The sequence below is a fragment of the Strongylocentrotus purpuratus genome, unplaced genomic scaffold (genome assembly GCF_000002235.5).
Source record: "Strongylocentrotus purpuratus isolate Spur 01 unplaced genomic scaffold, Spur_5.0 spur5_scaffold_15, whole genome shotgun sequence".
Lineage (NCBI taxonomy): Eukaryota > Metazoa > Echinodermata > Echinoidea > Camarodonta > Strongylocentrotidae > Strongylocentrotus > Strongylocentrotus purpuratus.
Genome location: NW_022145600.1, coordinates 17,773,747 through 17,782,345, shown reverse-complemented (window position 1 = coordinate 17,782,345; position 8,599 = coordinate 17,773,747).

Genomic DNA, 8,599 nt, shown 5'->3' with positions numbered 1-8,599 from the left:
ATAAGTCACTGATAAATAAAATCAAGATTTACCACGGTACCAGGAGTATGATTGATTCGTCATATCTTGGTCATTTTTTTTGTACGTGAAAAAGTAGTGATCAAGCATCATTTTTAGTTTCGGCGACAATTGCGACAAGACTTTCCTCAAAGGAACATGGACATGGTTAGGGTTAGAGTTGCGATCGGATTTTAGGTCAGGGTTTAAAGGTATAGTTTTGGGTCCAGGATTGAAGTTAGATATACGGTTAGTGTCGTACAAGTAGGAAAATATTAAATAAAAAACCTAACTGTAATTACAGGAGAAAACAAAGATGCAGTAAAAGTGTAGGGCCCCGTGGTAGACCGGAATTCCTTTCTAAAAGGATCACCCCATGATCTTAATAAAAGATGTGATAAATAAATGTTTACAAAAACAGAAATAAAATATTACATAATTGTTGAATTTTTCATATGTATGATGAAAGTAAAGAGAGGAGGAAGATATGAATCTGAAGAGTAGGAAGAATTCAGAAAGAAATAGCAGGATATACTGAATATTAACTGATGTGGTGGGAGTGGGGTGGTTGCACATAATTAGTCCCCACTTGACAGAAACTTCTTTAACTATTGAAAGATTAGAATGCATTCCCTTAGCTTACGGTTGGGAGATAAAAGTGACTAATGGAAAACGGTCAGAGACTGTAGTAAATGAAGAGAAAGTTGATGTGACACGATGTTAAGATGATAAATGGATGCTATCCAATGAGGCGTGGGGACCGAACCCAGAGAAGCTCCTTCTGAAAAGAAGGCGGCGCCAAGAGGTGAGCCACGGAGCTCCAAGATCGTCCAACCCCATTAGTCTTTCTCTGCGCTAAGTCAGATCGCACAATGGAAGCTGTGCTAAAACTAATAAATGCTGTCTTTAATCATTGTGTTTCAAAGAAATGTCGTTGTGATAGATCACAGTAGCCCATGTAAAGTGACTTAGTTGTTGGAGGTAAATGGAGAGGAAAATATCCCTGACCATCGATATAATTAGGTTCAGCTTTATTACGCACCCAGCACCCCTTCACTCCTTCACTCATTCCTAAAATAAACATGTAAAATTCTCTCGTTTTCTCATCAATGTATGCATCCAAAATTAGAAAGCAAATGATCTTTTTCAGATTTTACAGCATATATATTATGCTAACTTCCATCAGTTAGTAAGTCATACTCGAACTATATGTCATCTTTATTCTTCCGGTTCCTAGCTCTAATATGCATATGACCATATGTGACATCTTTCAAAAGAGGCCAGACGGATGACGGCAAAATAATCTTAATATAAGGAAAAAGTACAGATACCTCTTCTTATTATTCTTCGAACAAGATTAATCGAAGTTTTTGGAGTGTATCCCCCAAAACCTTGGAGTCGGGATTGAGAGAATGGGAGATTAAAATGGTCGAATGGTCAAGCAAAATAGTTTTGATTTATCAGCCAGACACTGCCATGTAAATCGAGTTAAATTACTTTTTTCTCAATCAAAGGAGAAACAAATCTGAGACAGTAAAGAAGATTAGCCCCCACTCTGTAAAAAAACAGAGTGATCGTGATATAGGTATATAAAGTGCTGCTTCAGGGAGGGGGAGGGGGCGGGGTAAATGTGGTTGGGAAATAAGAACAGAAGACCAGGGCCCCGCCTTATAAAGAGTTGCGATTAATCCGAATCAATCGCAAGTCCTCAAATCTTTCACAAGTTTGCAGTCTCTTATATATTATGTAAGTATTTGCGATTGATATCAACCGCAGATAAGTTGTGATGAACCCCAACTTTTTATAAGACAGAGCCTAGGGGTGGCGCTAGAGTTATTAAAGAGGGAACAGGTTAACATAAATCTCTGACACACTGACAAACAAACAAATAACAAAACAAATAATAATTTAAAAAAACATTATCACTAAAATTATATCATATTTTCGGAAGCGTTAGAAGTCTTCATAATTTCTTTTGTAATTCAACTTTATAAATGAATGAATGAATGGAAAATGGTTATATTAATCAATAAATGATTAAACGAATAGATAAATAGATAAATAATTAAATAAGTATGATTAATGATAATATATATATATATATATAAAACTATACCTAATTTTTCTTAATGAAGAAACTATAACAATCTCGGTCGTCAAAGAAAAAATGGTAAGTTTTCAAACTAAGTTACCAATAACCTATTCAGGAAGCTCTTGAACAAAACGTACATAGTTGCGAAGCTCAAGCCCCCCCCCCCCCCCCCCCCCGCTACTCCTCCTCCCTCCTATTCAATAGATGGAAGAATGAGAATGAATAGATATAGAAAGAGGGAGAACATGATAGTGAAAAGGAGAAGTGAATACTACAACACCACCCAGGCTTTGTTCCATCGTATATTTTTTCGAAGACTTGTGACGCCCCTCCTCCTTGACCATCATAAAACAAAATGGGCCCTAGCTGTGCCATCAAGCTACGTGAAACATCATTTTCAAGTTTAACTTCAATTTTATTTAACTCAGTAAATTAAAGCATATAAACATACACGCCAAAATTGCAGAGCAGATGCAGATAGTCATACATGGGATCAAAGGTACCATACAAGACCAAGGGGATCTTGTTAAGATTTCCCCTTATATCCCATATTTCCTATCTAAATTTCTTTCCAACTATAAGAATAAAAAATTGAGGCTTCTTTCCATTAAGTTTATTTGACATATGACTAAAAATTATATAAATATTTTTTTTTTACCAACTTAACAGACATGCTCAAAACATAGCGACGTTTCTACGTATATGATTGGGCAACGCACTTAATAGGTTCGATGTACGGTTGTAAAAATGTAAAATTAGTATATATTTTGAATAAATATTCACTCTTCTAGTTTTAGACTGAGTCTCTGAAGGTACATTGTAATCTCTTTTATAAATGAGAGATGCATGGATATATAGAAATGTAAAAATCAAGTAATTATTGAAGAAGAAAAAAACAACTAAATAGAATATAAATCTTTTAAACGTCTGAAGGTCACACTAGCTGGATCTTAGAATCCACGTTGCTTTTTTGTTGGATTCCTTTTCTATTTCTTTTCTTTTTCTTTTAAGCCTCTGCCTCGCGTCTGGCCGCTTATAAGTCCTTCCTTAATAGCGGTAATAGTCCAGTCCCAACCCCCCTCAAAAGCCGGACAAATACGCCTTTACAAACTCCAGCCTTGGATGAAAAGAGATCGATTTCAAATTACTCTTCCCCAATTGTTCGGCCCTCAAAAGGGGGTCCTTTGGATCCTCTTCTGACACGGATGGTGAAGCCCATGAAGCCCATCGTGATCTGCTGATGATAATTGGTCTGAGGGCCTGAACAACTTTCTTAAGCCGGACGTATTGTGGGTCTCAAGGGACCCCCCTCTTTTTTCTATATTGTTTTGTATGTGAAGATATTAAGTGAAGGAGAGAGCATTTAAGGTATATGTCTTTGCTTACTTATATCGAAATGAGAGAGAGGGAGCTAGAGAGGGAGAGAGAGGGAGAGAGCATGAGAGAGAGAGAGAAAGAGAGAGAGAGAAAGAGAGAGAGAGAGGGAGTAAGGGAGAGAGAGAGAGGGGGAGGAGAGAGCAAGAGAGAGAAAGAAAGAGAGAGAAGGGGAGGGCTTGTAAAGTATGTGTTAAATTTACAGATAAATGTGAAAATTGGTGTACACGAAAACACCTGTACTTTTTCTAAAACTTTGATCGAGAGCATTTATTAAAAGAAACTGAGACGAATTGATTAATCAATTGATTAATTAGGAAGTACAACCGGAAATGAAGAGAGAAAGAGAGAGAGAGAGAGAGAGAGAGAGAGAGAGAAACAGAGAGAGGGGACAGGTGAAGGAAAGAGATGTGAAGGAGGGTAGAGATTCCTATTTTAGGTAGGATCAGGTCTTTTTTTCTTAAGTTGAATTAAAATTTAAATTAGAATTGAAAATATAATACTTTTTTTACCAACTGTATGAGTAAGTCCGTTTTTTTGTTTGTTTCATTTTTTTTATTAATGTGAAATAACAACAACAATAAATTGTTAACAAAAACTAAACTATCAATAATTCTATCAAGACGTGGATCTTAAATCTCTCTCTACATTATATTACAAAATGTATTAAACTTTCAAGACAATACTATCACTCGATATGAACAATTTCAGAGACCTCTGCATTGTTTAAAATCAATGTAGAAGTTGATGTGATATGTAAATCTATTATTAAAAAGATTGCAAATCCTAAATTTGTATAATTTACATGACTTATCAATTTATACTTTCATGTTTGATCTAATCAATGAAAATTTGCCTCATATTTTGATAGAGTACTGTGACATTATAAAGCTACTCCACAAGACAAAAAGAAGGTGGACAATTTTTTTATTTCGTCTTCCAAATTAGAACGACACAAGGTCAATTTTCATTGTCTTTTGTGGGCAGTGAATTTTGGAATAGACTACACAATATAATGCGAATGTGACTTTAAAGTGACTCGATAACATTGTTGAAGGTTGATGACAAAAATTGCTTAATTTTTGTATAAAATGTTACTTACTATATTTCTTCTACTGTACTAACCCTCTGACATGCAAAAAATCTTGAAAAAATTCTCAAACCATATGTATGGTTTTCTTTGAAGGCGTCGATATACGACACCCTCTATCAGTGATTAACAGTAAATTCTCCCAACCATTTTTGAATTTTCCCAACTTTTTTCCATGAAAAAAGACATAAAACATGCTATAAAAATTCTGTCACCACCTAAATGTCTGGAATGGAATGTAGAACCATTTTACTGCTTTGTGAGATTTCCATTCACCTAAAATGTAATTAAATTGTAATAATATAGTTGGGAGAATTAAGGAATCGATCAGATCAGTTTTTCCCAATTTGTACCATGAATAATGATCCGTTTTCACTCAAAGTTTCAGATTATCTTTAATTGTACATCTAGCATTGAAGTCACTACCTTAGCACCATTATCTCTCATATGAACAATGTTACCAAGTCCCTTTAATGTAAGATTAACAAGGTCTAGAAATAGGCTTCGGAATTCTGTTACAAGTCATGTGTAGAACAAAATCATAAACGAAATATCAAGTTAAATAATCTGCATATGTACACAAATGATATATTACATAATCAGTTTGTATATTGCGTTCTTGTTTTTAAAAGTATCAATAAATATAGTAAATTCATTATTTACGTTTTGTTACGTTTTCTAAACTGATTTGTACCAAAATATTTTGTTTAAATGTTTAAGGGGTTAGGATCGATTATATACCTCATACATAGATTGTCATTCACTGATTGGTCAAGACTATATCACATGTCAAGAAGCATTTCGATCTATCAAGTATCATTACGTCAGAGGGGTTGATAGCTACTATCAAACCCTGGGATAGGACCCCTAACCCCTCCCGCGACTTAGTTGCGCACACAAATTTTTTGAGTTGCTAGGCTACCGCAATCGCGCGGTTACGCGCAGCGCGTAGGAATTCAATACTCTTGCCTTGGACTTGATGTTGGATTTTTCTTATTTGGGTTAGTAAATTCCTCTTGATCTCGTTTCCTGTTTTTAGAGCTAGATCTAGTCCTACAGCTAGACCTAATCATGAATCAATAAAAAGGATGAGGTATATAAAACAAATATGGACTGCTCTGTAATCGGATGATGGTGGGAACTACCACTCCCTCGGTGGTGTTCACACCGGCCCTTCTATCAGCCCCTCGGCTTCGCCTCGGGGGTGATAGAAGGGCCGGTGTAAACACCACCTTGGGAGTGATAGTTCCCACCATCATCCTCATGAGCAGTCAATATTTGTATACTAGCACATAACGTTATTATCCGGCCCCTTTTACCAATCCATAGTTTCTCTTCTTGTATATGTAAATACAATGTATAAAATGTATTACTGTATTGCTGTTGATAAAATGAAATAAGATTAAATACAACATATTTTCATCTGGTGACAAAGGCAATAGCAGCTGGCTGTATTGTTTACTCCATCACTATGATCGACATAAGAGATGTCACTATTTTGTTTTCAAGAATGATATAAACATTTGATTTCTATAGGATTACACGGGCCATAACGAGAGTTAAGACAATGATCCAGCTGTAAAAATGCACATTTTACCAAAAAAAGGAATGGATAAAAGACGCCTGAGTTGGAAAGATCATGCCCCAATCCCACCCCTACCCCCACCCCTCAAGATTTTTTCCTTCATAATAATAGAAAAGTTGGGTTGGCAATGCAAACTTAAGTCTGGAATTTCCAATTGAAGGTTCATAGAGTGCGTAGGAATGATTAATAATGGGATTAAGCGCTAAACCATTTATCATAAGATAACAGATCAATATGCAAATGACAAGGAAATTTTGTAACTAAGTTGACAGTTTGAAGCTCCATATAAGATAGAGCAGGGTAATTCGACAGAAGACGAAAAGAGCTTTATCTCGAATCACAATCATTCCACTTATATCATCAATCACAATTAATGTGTCTATAGAGCTTGTTTTGAAAACATTATACCAACATTAATTTGATGCATTCATGGGAGGCAGACAGTTTCTGAGGGCCTATTACGCGGGTCTATTCAATGTTATATCCCCCGACAATCCTGGTCTTTTCTTGGGACATTGACAAATCATTACCACTGACTAGACGCAAATTAACATTTATCACGTTTAATGTTTTGGAGGCACCAGCGAGAACAAGGGCCTTTTCTTTTTTCCAAACAACGGGAGGAAAGACGGACAGAGGAGGGAAAACAACCGCGTAATTGGGCTTTTCAAAAGCACCTGTCTTTCGGCCGCTCCGCACGCAATAAATTAGTGCGGGATAAAAGCTTGGCAAGCGCGCCACCGATAGACTTTGGAGGTCAGCGAAATAATACGTCGCGATACCGTGGCGCCGCTGATCGGTGCGCTGACCACGTGATCAAGTGATTGATCACGTGGGTTGTTGAGGTTGTAGAAATGTATGGATACGCACATGGATTTGGTAGTTGGTCGTTTTACGGTAACACTAACACATATAATGCAGTTCAATTTATTATGCAATTATATTTATCGTGGATATTCCCTATTCTTATATCTTTTTAAAAACTATTTTATCCTCCCTTTATTCTTGTCCTCCCTCTCCCCTTCTCTTCTTATATTCATATCTTGATCCTCTCTATTGTCTATAAGATGTATGATTTCTCTATATCTTGAATGTCATTAGTGACATCACATTATCATTTTTTTTCATTTTTTCTAATAAGATAATAGTTTTACTGTGTATCACTATACATGTACATGCAAGTTTATTGCATATTGGTGTTTTTTCAATCCCTTACTTACTTGTAGATACCTTTAATGCGTTGTTGACATATTGCACCTATCCTCTATAGCTTTGATTTCTCTTTTGTTCTTCAGTGTAATATACTCATATTACTTTACCTCGTGTATTGTATTGTATCTAAAAAAAAAAATCATTGATGTACATCAATATTCTGTTTATAAACACATAAATCAATTTACAATGCAATGTAACAAATCAATAATCTGTTTGTAAACATAATAATAGGCCTATAAATTAGTTTACAATGTAATGTAACAAGTCAATAATCTGTTTGTAAACATCATATAAATCAATTCACAATTCAGTGTATATAGCAAAACAGAAGGAAATTTATATAAAGCAGAAACACTCTTGTTTTCTTCTTGTAATTTGTGCAATATCTTTTTGATAATATTATCCATGTACTTTTTAGGATGTCACAATTCGTGCTATTTCATGTTACTCTTGCTTTTTGTGAACCCCCCTTTTCTTCCTCTTCTCTTTGGTTCTCATCGTTGTTCTCTTTTCTTTCTGTTTTCCTACCTCTTTCCTCTGCTATTGTTACTTTTTTCTTCTTTCTTCACACAATACATAATTTGCTATTTTTTTTTTACATGTACAATGTACCTTGATGATTTGTATAGTAACAGTGAATATGACAATTTTAAAATATTCATATTGTACTTTGGAGTTACAAAATCATTTGCATTGAACTCGAATGTGCTGCGGGATTGGCATAGCTTTGTTTTTTCGACGTTAACGAACTTTTATATAAAATGACGTTAATATATTATGTATTCAAAGTGTTTATTTTGTATTTTTTGTATACATACTTCAACTTCAGGTGCACTTGGCAAAGACTTGCATTCCTTTTTTCCCTGTTTGGAATGAAAACATACTTTACCACATTCTCCTCTCTTTCTACTTTTCTTTATCTACTCTGTCCTTCTCTACCCCTCTCCTCCTGTCTTTTGTATATTCTCTGATCAATTTTCTTTCTTTCTTCTTCTCCCTTCTCTTCCTCTTTCTAGCTCCGTCTCTCTCTCTCTCTCTCTCTCTCTCTCTCTCCCTCTCTCCCTCTCTCTCTCACTCCTTTCCCTGTAACATTTGATTACACAGAAGTTTTTAATTTATTAGATTTTCATGTAATATTTGAGAGTTTTAGATATATCGTTTCATTATGCATGATTTATGGTTGTACATTTTAGTCATTCATGATCGTTTATTGTGTTGTATATTGACTATGTAAATTGAGCAATTT